The 14079-nt window shown below is 37.9% G+C and overlaps 1 protein-coding gene across 5 annotated transcripts in view; it reads right to left on the bottom strand.

The window, feature by feature from the left end:
- ESR1 (estrogen receptor 1) overlaps nucleotides 1–14079 on the bottom strand; it is a 329307-nt gene that overhangs the window by 302499 nt on the left and 12729 nt on the right. The window lies entirely within an intron of this gene.

The raw sequence follows: 14079 nt of genomic DNA, 5'->3' as shown, positions 1-14079 counted from the left end.
GTCAGATAAGATTTTTTTTCTAATCATAATAAACAATAATAGTAGCTGGAATTAAAGCATCCACTATGGTCTGGAATGACCTATGCACTTTAACATGTTGCATCATTTAATCCTCAATATAAACCTACGAAGTAGAGCATTATCCTCATTTATAGAGACAGTCCCTTAGAATGAAGGTCACACACCAAGTAAGACACAGAACTAGAATTTCAAACCAGCAGTCTGAGTCCAGAGCTTATGATTTTATTCACAAAGCTTTGCTGCCTCCTGATCTGACTTTGGGGAAAACCCTCTTCTTCCATTAAAGACTATTAATCAAGGGGCTCTGTCTTCCCCTATCCTAAGTCCTATTTTTTTCTGAGTCTGATTTGTCACCTTGTCCTTTGACAAAAGAAAATATATCACAATCAAGTTGGATGTAGCTCAGGAAGGAAAAATTCATTTGAAAATCAACTAATATGGGGCGCCTGGGTGGCTCAGTTGGTTAAGCAACTGCCTTCAGCTCGGGTCATGATCCCGGAGTCCTGGGATCGAGTCCCACATCGGGCTCCCGGCTCAGCAGGGAGCCTGCTTCTCCCTCTGACCCTCTCCCCTCTCATGCTGTTTCTCTCTCTCTCTCTCTCTCAAATAAATAAATAAATAAAATCTTTAAAAAAAAAAGAAAATCAACTAATATAATTCATCATATTCCTCATATTAACAGAATAAAGGACAATATTCATTCGATCACTCAATAGATACAGAAAAAAAATTTGATAAAATTTATTATAATAAATTAATCAGTTAATTAAACTTTACATGAATTCATTATTTTAAAATAACTTTTAGCTAACTGGTTAAGATTAACTACTTTAATCTGGTTTTTTAAGTATCTACAAAAACTGATAGATAAACATCACTCCTAATGGTGAAATGTTAAAAGCTGTCCCTCTGAGATCAGCAATGAAGAAAGAATGCCCACCATCACCTTCTATTCAGACTGTACTAGAAGGTCATAGTCGGTGCAATAAGGCAAGAAAAAAGAATAAAATTTTAAGGCCAGTAAGAAGAAAGTAAAACACCATTATTCATACATGCTATGATTGTATCATAGGAAAATTCAGAAGAATTTATAGGCAAAATTATTTTTTTTTAAAGATTTTATTTATTTATTTGAGAGAGAGAGAATGAGAGAGAGCACATGAGAGGGGGGAGGGTCAGAGGGAGAAGCAGACTCCCTGCCGAGCAGGGAGCCCGATGCGGGACTCGATCCAGGGACTCCAGGATCATGACCTGAGCCGAAGGCAGTCGCTTAACCAACTGAACCACCCAGGTGCCCTAGGCAAAATTATTATAATTAATAAATTAAGTTAGCAAATTTGCTGGATACAAGGACTATTGTATTTCTATGTAGCATCAACAGTTAGAAATTAAAATACGTTTTTTTAATTGTTTTTAAAGATTTTATTTATTTATTTGACAGACAGAGAGACAGCGAGAGAGGGACCACAAGCAGGGAGAGTGGGAGAGGGAGAAGCAGGCTTCCCTCAGAGCAGGGAGCCCGATGCAGGGCTCAATCCCAGGACCCTGGGACCATGACCTGAGCCAAAGACTGACTCACCCAGGTGCCCCTAAAATATGTTTTTAAATATTTTTTACAATAACATAAAAGTATCAACTATCTAGGAGCAAATGTAATAAAAGATTGGCAAGTCTTCTACACAGAAAATTTTTCAACTTAGCAAAAATAAAAAGAAATTAAATGAGGCTTAAATAAATGGAAGCTATATCAGTCATGGATTAGAAGACCCAATATCATAAATTCCTTTTCTGCCTAAGTGAACCAGAGCTGGCTTAAGCTCCTTACAACCCAAGCACCCTGACTGGTCCGGAGGTTTTGAATTGACAATGCCCCACCCCCATACACCTAATTTCCTTCCTCTCAATCAGATATGCCCTGTGGTTTTTCACCTCTTTGTTTTTACCCCTCTTTTTCTTCTACTTCTGCCCAATCCAGTCCTCAAACACAATTCCACTCTTTAAAAAGTTCTTCCTTCTTAAATTCAAGTTCATTTCTCTTGCCTTGAATTCTATAATAATTTTTGATATGTAACTACTCTTAATAATATTTACAAATTCTTATAGCATCTGTTATGTAAATATTTGTTATTCAACTTTTCACAACTCATCTCCCCAGCTAGAATGTCTTCACCCCAAGAAGACAAATATTGAGACATTTTTTTCTTTGCTTCCTTCTTGCAGAGTGCTTTCCACATAGGAAATGTTCAATACACATGTACAAGTGAGATTTGTTTTATATACAATATGTGGCCACAATTACTGGATAAGAACTAGACAACCCATCGGTTCCAACACAAGTAGATGCAATAGCCGAATATCTTAGAAATCTAAGATTTATCTGGCCTCTTCCCTATTAATTTGAATAGTATGACAAACAATCATCTTGGGAGCCTTACCAATTCCCAAGAATTTACCCAGAAAACTAAGAATTGGAGACATTAACCAGAAATTCTGTAGTCCCAAATCAAAGAATACAGTTGCAAAGTTTCCTGGAAAAGCAAAGAAAAAACTCAAAACTCAGGGCACCTGGGTGGCTCAGTCGTTAAGCGTCTGCCTTCGGCTCAGGTCATGATCCCAGGGTCCTGGCATCGAGCCCTGTATCAGGCTCCCTGCTCAACGGGAAGCCTGTTTCTCCCTCTCCCACTCCCCCTGCTTGTGTTTCCTCTCACACTGTGTCTCTCTCTGTCAAATAAATAAAATAAAATCTTTAAAAAACAAAAAAACAAAAACTCAAAACTCTATTAAATAAATACTGTGTTCTTAGAGTTTTATAATACTAGAGGGACACAATTAAACCTTCCATCCCCACATGACCTCAAGACACATGAATGGCTGTTCAGCAAACAAAAAAGCTAAAGCTCCAATCAACAAAACTATTTAGAGTAGACCAATTACCCTGAGGGGGAAAAAAATATGAATTTAATGAGTTGTCATGAAGAAGAGTCTGCAATTCCTTGATCTAAGGCCAGAGGTGGGAGAATTATAATAAATCTATGGCAAAGCCCTCCATGGGATCACACATGAGATGAAAGATCTTTCTAAATCCTGCACACTGAATATGAAATATGGGGCAAAATGCATGGAATCACAGCAAATGTGTTCCCTAATTTCATTTTGCGGACACTATAGGATAAAATACTTAAAATCCAGAAACTTAGCTATTAAAATGACTAAGCAAAAGCATATTTCCTAGGTTGCCTGAGATTCCTAGAAGATGAATTTTGGAAATAGATTCATAAATTTGTTCTATGTGTTGTAATTTGTAATAAGTCCGGGTTTATATCTGGAAATGAGAAAAAGCAGGGACAGAGACCAGGATGAACCCAGGACCAACACTATTGCTATTAACACCAAGCAGATTTTCTCTGCCTCACAAACATCTGTCTGAGGGGTGGAGTGAATTTAGCCACAAACACTCGCAATCATTCTTTTCGGCAAATAGTAGCTCAAGGAAGATTACACGATCTTCACCCTATATAGTTGCTCCAAGAACTGAAGTATGTGTTGGTGGGGAGGGGAGTCTATCTTTGGTGTTACCAGCGTCATCTGGTGATTCTTGATTGTCCAATCACATTTCTGTGTGTGCATCTCCAGAGTAATCAGGTGGGGACATAGTCATCTCAATGGGAGACAATTAACTGTCAGTTTCTGAGGGTCCTCTCTCTTGGACTGGTTGGTTAGTTTTCTCAGAGACCACCCCAACTCCTGCCTGGATGATATAAGCCTCGCAGTCAGTATTGAGGTGGAAGGAGCTGGGGGGGCCTCCCATTTGATACGACAGCCTTCACTTAATTTCTCTATTTTCAAGAAGACATTTATCCCTTTCCACTAAACTGTGGCAGATTCTGAAATCAGGAGGGCATCTGTAGCTCTCATTGCTCCTTTTAAAGATTTTCGACCAATTCTTCTGTTTTCAGCTGCATGCCAACCCTAGCTTTGGGAGGTAATTTTTGCTTCCAAATGCCAAGCCCTTCGGGGCTCCACAGTTTAATGGAGTTGCTTTTTAATGGCTGCCCCTACACACAGGCCTAGGTTTCACCTGAACTGATCTGCTAAACTGATTACCAGTCATCCATCCGTTTTCCACATTCTAGAATTGCATGGATCACTCCAGTGTGCTATTGTCTCCAACTCCAGTGTATTTGTATCTCAGTAGCTCTGGGACAAATCTGCTTTGATTTTGGCTCTTCTAATTCATTTCTCTATTGGTAAATTTAAAAGGAAGAAAAATTTACAAAACAAAATTTAAGTAGAACTCTGAGGGAAGGTTACCCACATAGCAGTTGGCTTGCCAATCAAGTTTTCACCTGAAAGTGACTTTTATAAACTGTATGAAAACAAGGGCACCTGGGTGGCTCAGTCCTTAAGCGTCTGCCTTTGGCTCAAGTCATGATCCCGGGGTCCTGGGATCGAGCCCTGCATCGGGCTCCCTGCTCTGCGGGAAGCCTACTTTTCCCTCTCCCACTCCCCCTGCTTGTGCTCCCTCTCTCGCTGTGCCTGTCAAATAAATAAATAAAATCTTTAAAAAAAAAACAACTCTATGAAAACATACTTGAGTAAGTTTTAATTTAAACTTAGTCAAAGCAATAACTTTTGAACTCCCCAATTAAAAAGCAGTTCACCTGCCCCCCTCTTCCCTGACCCCCCTGACCTCTCCCTTGCTGGGCTCCAAAGCACATTGCCTCCTAGGAGGAATGTTTCTACCTCAAGGCACAGCACTGGCTCTTCCCTCTGCCTGAAAATTCCTTCCCCGAATATCCAGTGTCTCACTTCCTCATCTTGTTCATGTCTTTGCTCAAAGCTTCCTTCTCAGGGAGGCTTACCTTAAGCATCCCACTGCATCCTCCCTCCACACCCACACAACCCCTCCACCTTTTCTTGCTCTCCTGTTGCTCTATGCCAGAGCCCCTGCCACCTATGACATCTATGCCTACTCATTAAGCTTACTGTTCATTATCTGTCCCCGTTCATCACAAGATGCAAGTTCCATAAAAGCTAGATCTTTGTGTTGTTCACTGCCGGAACCGAGCATCCAAAACACTACCTCAACATAGTAAGAGCTCAATATCTTTAGAATGAATACATCACCAGTATAAAATTGGATTATATCTAGGGTTGTGGATGAAGGCAGAGCTTGATGAAAGAAAGTTGGCAGAGGAAGCAAAGAAGAACAAGGAAGATGGGTTCTTTTCTCCTTTCCCTGCCTCTTACCCATTCAGGCTGCTTCTGTGATCCCCACGGATGGGGAGGAAGGAAAGAAGGGCTAAGATAAGAAAGAAGAGTGGAGTAAAATAATAAGATGATTAAGAGAAGAACTTCAAAGGGCAGTCATCTGAAAAGAGGCGGACTGAAGTTTAAACCTTCCAGCAAAACAGTGGGCAGCATTCCACTCTCCTCAGCTCCTCGTTTTCCCTGCTGGAGTTGAAACTAACTGAGAGATATTTTTAAGGCCCCAAAAAACAGCATGATTTAAACAAACACTACTAATTATCAGCAAGCAACAAGGACTTCCTTGGGGCACCATAACCTGTTTTTCAGTAATTTAGGTAGTAAAACCACTCCATCACCCCCACATTCAGCCACTTGGCAAAGACAGATGTGCATTTTTTTCTCCCAGACCTTGTATAATTTTTCTCACTAGTATAATATTTCAGTAATAGGTAGAAATGCAGAAATCTAATCTATGTTTCAAAAATGAGAAGCCTAATAATACTCAATTCTTTGGTCACCAAAAGTAATGCAATTTTTAAAATTAGTTTATCAATACTCTGTGAGTACTTACTAAGTGCTAGTCTCTGTGCTAGGTACTAAGATGACAAGATGTAACTCCTCATCGAAATCCAATGCAGTATTTCTCATCCTTTGTATAAATAGATGAATCTCATGCTCCAGATAGAAGCCTTGGGAGAGAATTGGCTTTCTCAATACAACTTCTTATTACTGACTCATAGAAGAGAACATGTATCTTTTGTATATTCCCACTAACCAATGAGATATTCTTATTGAGTTTCATTTTCTTATTTCACATTAAGAAAACAATAGATTTTTTATTTGTTTTCCAAATACAAAATGTTACATTTTGCTAAAATGTTTTATAACCTTCATTCATTCATCAAATGTTCAGAGTGCTCCTAGATACCAGCTAAGTGCTAGGTTAAAATGGTGACATAATAAAGAAAATGTTTTTTTAAATTGCATACATAACACTAAACCAAGAGCTTCTCCCTATGTCCCACCACCTTTCCTCCCTAAGAATCACTGATTGATCCAGGGAGATAATAGCAGAATTCCATGTGAAACTCTTGTATATATAATTTTCCATGATATTATTATCCCCATTCCATTTAAAAGTAAGCTTTATTGGGGCGCCTGGGTGACTCAGTCAGTTAAACATCTGCCTTTGGCTCAGGTCATGATCCCAGGGTCCTGGGATAGAGCCCTGCATGGGGATACCTGCGCAGCAGGTAGTCTGCTTCACCCTCCCCATCTGCTCCCCCGTCACACACACTTGTGCTTGTACTCTCTCTCTCTCTCTCAAATAAATAAATAAAATCTTTTTTTAAAAAAAGTGAACTTTCTTAACCTCTTAACCATTATAAAAATAAGACATGATCCATATGGAAAAGTTGGAAAATATAGAAAAGTGGAAGAAGCAAAAATAATACATTCATAATCCTACCACCAGGGCCAGCAAATGTTAATGGTTTGACATACTTCCTTCCAGTGTTATTCCTCGTACTCCAGAAGGAAACATGACAAGAAAGATACAAGACCAACATGAAGATTAATCCTATGGAAGAACCTAACACAAGTTCTAACAAAGATAAAGACCACAAAACTGTCAAACCACTGAAAATGAGAACATACATTTAAGTCAATCACAATCATAAACCCAGTATGCTTTGCTCCTATTTGTTTGATTAGTTTTTAATAGAATTTCTTTAATTTTCATATGGAAGTCTAAATGTTGAAAACTAGTCTAAAACCATGAAAAAGAAGAAGAATGAGTAGGAGACATCAACTTGCCACAGATTAAAATATACTCCACAGCTATTATACTCAACAGCAATATGTCCAGGCCTATAAGTAGAAAAATAGATCAGTAGACTAGAGAAAAAGAATTGAAAGAACAGACACTAATATATATGGAAATATAATTCACTAAAGAAAAGACAGTTTATTAAATATATGATGCTTAAACAATTGGCTTTCCATTTAAAAGAAAATACAGTTGGACCCTCTACCTCTGTATAGAAGCAAATTCCAGATGGAAAAAATATTAACACCCTAAAAAGAAAAAATAGAAATAGGAATTTAAATGAGAGGAAATTTTAAGAAAACAGGTGGGAAGACCTTTTAAACTAAGATGTAAAATCCAGATTCTGTAAAGGAAGAGAGAGAGATGTGATATCATAAGACTATTTTTAAAATTTAGGGCAGAAAATTATAAAAATAAAATGAAAGAACAAATTATTGGTGGGAAAAGATATAGCAACTAATGTGACAAAAAAATCTACAATATTCAAAGAGCTTTTGCACATTAATAAGAAAAAAGCACCTATATTGAGGGAAATGGGCCAAGGATACACATCAGTAATTGACAGATAAGAATCCAAAGGAATAGCGATAATATGAACACTCAACCTCATTAGAAGTCAAGAACATTAAAATTAAATTAATAATGCTTACTCACCAGATTAGCAAAAATTAGAAAGTGGAAAAATAAAAGCACTAGTGGAAATATAAGGAAAATAATTTTCTTAAACATTGCTGGTGGGGAATGTGATTTGCTATAATATTTTTAGAAAATAATACGGGAAAACCCATTAAAATTTAAAATACACATACCCTTTGAACCAGCAATTCTATTTCTGGGAACTAAACCATAAAAATAAAACCACCAATAGCTAAGAATATGTATCTACAAATATTTGTAGTGACAGCACTTTCTTATGTGTTGAAAACATTTTTCACAAAAGAAAGCCTATTGATAGCAGAATACTTGAGTAAATGTTAGCAAATTCATATCTCATACAACTACTGAAAAGAATAAAATAGATCTAACTTTCTCAGAGTCTCCAAGATATATTTCAAAGTGAGAAAACCAAGATACAGAGTAACACACACACATACACACACACACACACACAAATACACTGTGTATATAGCCTGATTGTACATTTTAAGATAAGTAGGATCCATTCCCTTGGATATCAGTGTATGTGTCTGTATAGGGTGTGTGAGCATAGAAAAAGGAGTAGAGGACACACACCAAACTGGATTTATTGATTTCTCTAAAGGGGTACAGGCAAAGCAAAAAGAAGGAAGGAGGAGGAAGAAAGACAAAGACCATAGTATAATAGAAACTATGCCTAACCCAAGAACAAGAAAAAGTAGAAAAAATTCTATCCATTGTATTAATGGAAATAATAATAAAATACGTTCATGAACAAGGACCAGAGGTGACATAGCCAAATAAAATAGTGATTTCGAGATGGGATTATCAATAATTTTTGCTTGGAGCCTTTAAAGAGAGTTTTTGCAATACAAAAATATTTTAAAAGGAAATAGAAAACATCTGGTAACACTCCCTCAAGAACCTTGAAAGTGGCTTTGCCCTTTGAGATGGTATCTCTACTTTTAGGAATTACTTTTAAGGCAATAAACAGAGGTGTGGACAACAATGCTTCTTAAAACACCTAAGTAATTAAATAAATTATAATGTTAAGTAAATTCTATAAGATACACATAATTTTCATTTGCAAAATACATACCTGTGTGTATGTGTATAAACATATATGTGTGTATTTTATACTATATTATACATATATACTATAAAATATAATATTAATGAAAACCCAAGATACGACATAATTTCAATCTGTAAAATATACATTTTGTATATGTATTTTGCAAATGGAAATTATGTTATATTTTCAGTTTTGTTAACATGATATCATGGGAATTTTTTTCATTTTACTTACTATACATACATATTAGGCAAATGACTATAAGAAAATATACTAAAATACATTTATTGATTATCCATGGCTGGTTAGTATATAGGTGATTTCTATTTAGATCTTTATTCTTTTCTTTTCAAAATTTGTTAAAATTACTATGCATCTTACACTATGCAAAAACACAGTAACTATTTCAAAATGGAAGCTATTATAATAAAGGGAATGAATTCACTTAAAAATGAAAAAGGGTCAGTTGTAATTGCTCAGAATCATACTCTTCCTCCAATGCTCCTTCAACATTAGAAAGCAGTCCCGGGGTCTCATACTGTAAACCTGTGTCTACAGCACTCAGATAAAAATTGAATGACGGAGTCCCCTAGATTGACAAACTGTCCCTTCATTATCATATAAACCCCAGAACACTATGAATCCTCAAGTTTCAAGGATGAATCTCTCAGGTAGTCAGGTCTCAATGAAGCTATCCAGAAAGCCTTCCTATGAAAACCAGCAAAGCCGTGTTTTCCATTCCCTCTACTGAACAACATTCCTATTTTATTTCTTCAGATTTCCAGTTAGAGCAGACTTCTATAGTTTGGTCTGAGGTCTCAAAATTAAAAACACTTGCTCCATTTTCTGTCTTGGTTCTCCCCCTGGGTAGAAAGGACTTCGGCTGAAATACAAGGTAAAGACACTGGTGTAGAAAGACAAAAAAACCTGCAGTGAAGGGAGCTGGTGAAATCTCATGGCACAGCAAGGACAACCAATAAGCTTTGTTCTTATCCCAGGACTTCTTCCCTGAGAGGATCCGACAAGATAAACATGAACCCTATGAGGCATGCTTCTCTCCTCCCACCTTCCTTCCCAATCATCCACTAGAAGGTCTTTTGCTTTGTGGTTGACACAACAAGGATTCCCCACACTACATCTTGTTCCAGTAGGACTGAAGGAAGATCAACAGAAACACAAACAGATTTCTTTAAAACACACTCCAATCTCTCTTGTTAGCAAAGTAAGTGGAAGAAATGTGTTCTGCATGCTTGAGCTGAGTAGAAATCACAAAACTATTATGAAAAGTTTTCCAATATTCAACCATAGCAAAATATTATTGACACCTGGAAGGACAATCACATACCCAAAACAATGGCTACACATTGCAACGGGAAGACAATGTAGACATGAATATGGGCATGCATGTCCCCGGTTGATTCTAGCTCCTGGTGTCCTGCTCTCTTTGGCATCATGGAACCCAAACTTCCAGATGACTAAGATTTTCACTTCTTATGAGAATGTATTGTTCTTGTATACATATAGCTTCAGACTGGATAGAAAATTCTGGTCCATTTGCTACTATGTGTCAGGTCAACAAGATGAGTAGAAAACTACTATAATTAGCTGTGTGGCATTGTTAGTATGTAGAAAGGCCAAAACAAATTGAATGAACCAAACTGAATCTGTCAGACTCAACCAACCATAATCAAAGTGTATTAGGGCTCCTATTAGCACATATCCAGACAGATACATTAATAAAAGAAGTCCCTTCTCTTGACACCTGGCATAAAGGCAAGAATTACAATAAACAGTACTGGAACATATTTACTGGCTTGCAATTTACCTAGAGACAAGATTAGAGCCACAAGATAGAGTCAAAACTGGAAGAAATCACAGCAAATAAGTATCAGTAGGAGTGGAAATAGAGCAGAGAAATAATTCGACCCAAATGGAGAGTGAAGAGAGCATAATGATAGCTTATTTATTAGTAGAAATGAACACATATTGTTACATTGTATTCAGTTCTTGATTATTTATGAGTAATTTACCAATTTTGTGGATTATCCTTCCCCCTGCCAGTCTTTTTACATCTGAGTCATCTCTTGCCATCTTTACTTCATATGTGTCCAAAATAATGTTTACATTAATCTATGTCAAACTTAATTAGCAAAACAAACCCAATTGGTATGGCTATGGTATACTGATGAAAGAACTCCTTCACCTCTCTAGCTTGAGATCAAATCTGGTAGAAACATTTTCGTTAGTGGGAGAGGTCAGAATGGGAATTGAACTCGATATATTAAGACACTGGTTAGCGAATCCTTGCCTGTTGTCTTTTTACTAAGTAAAATTGATCCAGATATAATCAGGCAACTCTATTAAATGTCATTTGCAGGCAGGAAAATGTACTCATATGATAAGGAAAAACAGAAAAGTCTCTGTCCATGCCCTGTAAAGGCTTAGACTCGGAGTTTTTGACTTGAATGGATGAGTTCCTAACAGTAAAAAGGAAATCATAAGGATTTGTCCCATGCAATGGGGACAAAAATATCATTTCACAGTGGAGATTTAAGCCTCATTTTAGTGGATTATAAGCTTAAGGCAAGAGACTTTTCCTCTTTATACTGCTTCTCTACTTCCTTCAGCATCTAAGCCTTTGCTTGCAAATATAACCTGAAAATCAATATTTACAGTGGCCAAGATCTTGAGTTTACTAATTTAGGTTCAAATCTTATTATATCATTTACCAACTGGATGATCTTCAGCAAATTACTTGATTTCTCTAAGACTTGGTCTGCTTCCCTAGAAAATGGGTATAATGATACCCACTCCTAGAGATATCATAATGACTAAATAAGCTATTCTCTGTAAAGCGCAAAGCACCATATCTAGCAGAAAATGTGATCAATAAATATAGAGGTAGTATTACTGTCATTATATTAATTACTTGACTGAACTGACTACCCTAGGAATGAGCAAAGTAAATCATAAAAGAAATAGGACTTTGCAGAATTGATTTTTGTAGTTTGAGAGTTGACAGAAGGAAGGAAGGAGGGAGGGAGGGAGGGAGGGAGGGAGGAAGGGAGGGAAGGAAGGAAGGATGGAAGGGAGGAAGGAAGAGAGAGAAGGAAGGGAGGGAAGGAGGGAGGAAGGAAGGAGGAAAGAAAAGAAGAAAGGATGCATGCACATATCAATGTCTACATGTGGGCACCACATAAACCTTAATTAGCAAAGCAATTACATATAGTTTATGTATTTTATTCCTTAGCCCTTTGATTCTTTCTACGTAAGACCAACATTTAATATCAATAGAGTCAAATACCTTTCAGTGGCAGAAACACTGATGTTATGAGCTGTTAACAAACGGAAGAGCAATAAAAAGGGGGGAGTATGACTCTGGTGTTATCGCCTAAGTGACACAGTTATTCAGATAGATGCACAACAAGCCCCGGGTTCCATGGCATCTAGAATCCCCACGGTTTCATTTCCAACCTTTATCAAAGTCCCAGCAACAACACAACCTTAGGTATTCCCAGAATAATCAACTTTGAATCCAGGACCTCAAAGTACAAAGAGAAACTCGAGACCACCCAGAGACTGACCAGTGTGTAGAAACACACAAAACTGAGAAAGGAAGCTGAATATCAAAAACCATGTAGGACCCTAACTCCCAATGATTTGCCCTGGTTCTACTTTCTTCAGCCCCAGCTGGGGAGAGGACTTGGATTTGTTAAAATCTTTTCCTTCCTCCCTTTTTCTTCCTTGTCTTTCTCCTTGCTCTCCAAACTAGCCATCTGCCCTGAGCTGCCAAATAGCTACAGGCACGGTCTCCGGGCAAGTAGGACGCCCCGGCACTTCACCCTGTTCGCAGTTCTGCGATTCACGTGACAGTTCCTTCACAGGTGCTCAGACTGTGAATTGAGGAAGAGAATGAGAGCTGTTTAAAATCCCTAAGCCAAAAGAGTTTGTGCAGTGCTTCTAAGAGCCTGCAGGCAGCCGTGCCCTTGCTGATGAGGGGGACATTCCCACATGCCCAGAAACAGTTGTCCGTCCCCGTCCTTGGAAGACTGGCCTGACCAGTCCCACTGCACTGTTGAGGACAGTGGAAAAGCCTGGAACTGGTGACATTATTAAACATTTTGGTTAGTCACCAAATCAAGTCTTTGCCTCGAAATCTTCATGTCCTGTACAGCAGGGCAGACGAGGTCCAACTGAGGGTTTCCTGAAATAATTCATTAAAACAGCCCAGGTCTACAAGGGGGAAGTTATCTTCCTGAACGCTACATGCCAGTTTGGTCCCTAGTGAAGTCAGATTTCGTCCAGTAGCCAACAGGCAGACAGACCTGTGTCCCACGTCCCAGCCCTCCCTTGCAATTCGGGCAGGTTACATATATTTTTCGGTACTACTCCACTGACTTAGATTTCCTGGGCTTTTCACCATTTTGAAGGATAGTATGGTATTTACAAATAAGAGAGGCTTTTAATCTTTTATATCACATGCCTGGTACTGGATTTGCAAACGGCTAAATAAACACACAGCCTCTCTCATTGGCTTCTAGCCAATGACGACAACCTGTACTTTCATTGAAATATATGTGTGTCTTTTTAAGAAGTCTTCTGCTTAGTTTAGAAATGAATACTCTACGGAGGAAATGAGAAATGGACTTGAAAGTCAGTAAGTTATTTTTCTCTTTTACATTTAAGTAAAAAATGATGTGATTACTTGGTGATCACAAATACAAGTGAAATGGTTACTGGTCCACCTAATAGGCTTTTTTTCCGCTAATGATACCATCACTTGTCACTCTGAATAATTACACTCAATAGAAATGTTTCTTGATGATTGAGAATATAAGAATCATGTCTCTGTTTTGGGGTAGGTAACTGAATATACAAAGTCTATATTCTGAAGATGTTCTCCTATTTTAGGGTTAAATAAGACACACACATTTTGTTTCTTGTTAGCACTATACAACTGGCAAGGGAAGGAGGTTGTGAAATTCAAATCGGGATGTGTTTTCTCTTTTTTTTTTTTTATTCTTATGTTAATCCCCATACATTACATCATTAGTTTTAGATGTAGTGTTCCATGATTCATTGTTTGTGCATAACACCCAGTGCTCCATGCAGAACGTGCCCTCCTCAATACCCACCACCAGGCTAACCCATCCCCCCACCCCCCTCCCCTCTAGAACCCTCAGTTTGTTTCTCAGAGTCCATCGTCTCTCATGGTTCGTCTCCCCCTCCGATTTCCCCCCCTTCATTCTTCCCCTCCTGCTACCTTCTT

This window comes from Leptonychotes weddellii, chromosome 8 (assembly GCF_054177405.1).
Source record: "Leptonychotes weddellii isolate Sample4059 chromosome 8, ASM5417740v2, whole genome shotgun sequence".
Lineage (NCBI taxonomy): Eukaryota > Metazoa > Chordata > Mammalia > Carnivora > Phocidae > Leptonychotes > Leptonychotes weddellii.
Note: the sequence above shows the minus strand (reverse complement) of the source record. Positions and strands in the feature narration are given on the sequence as shown.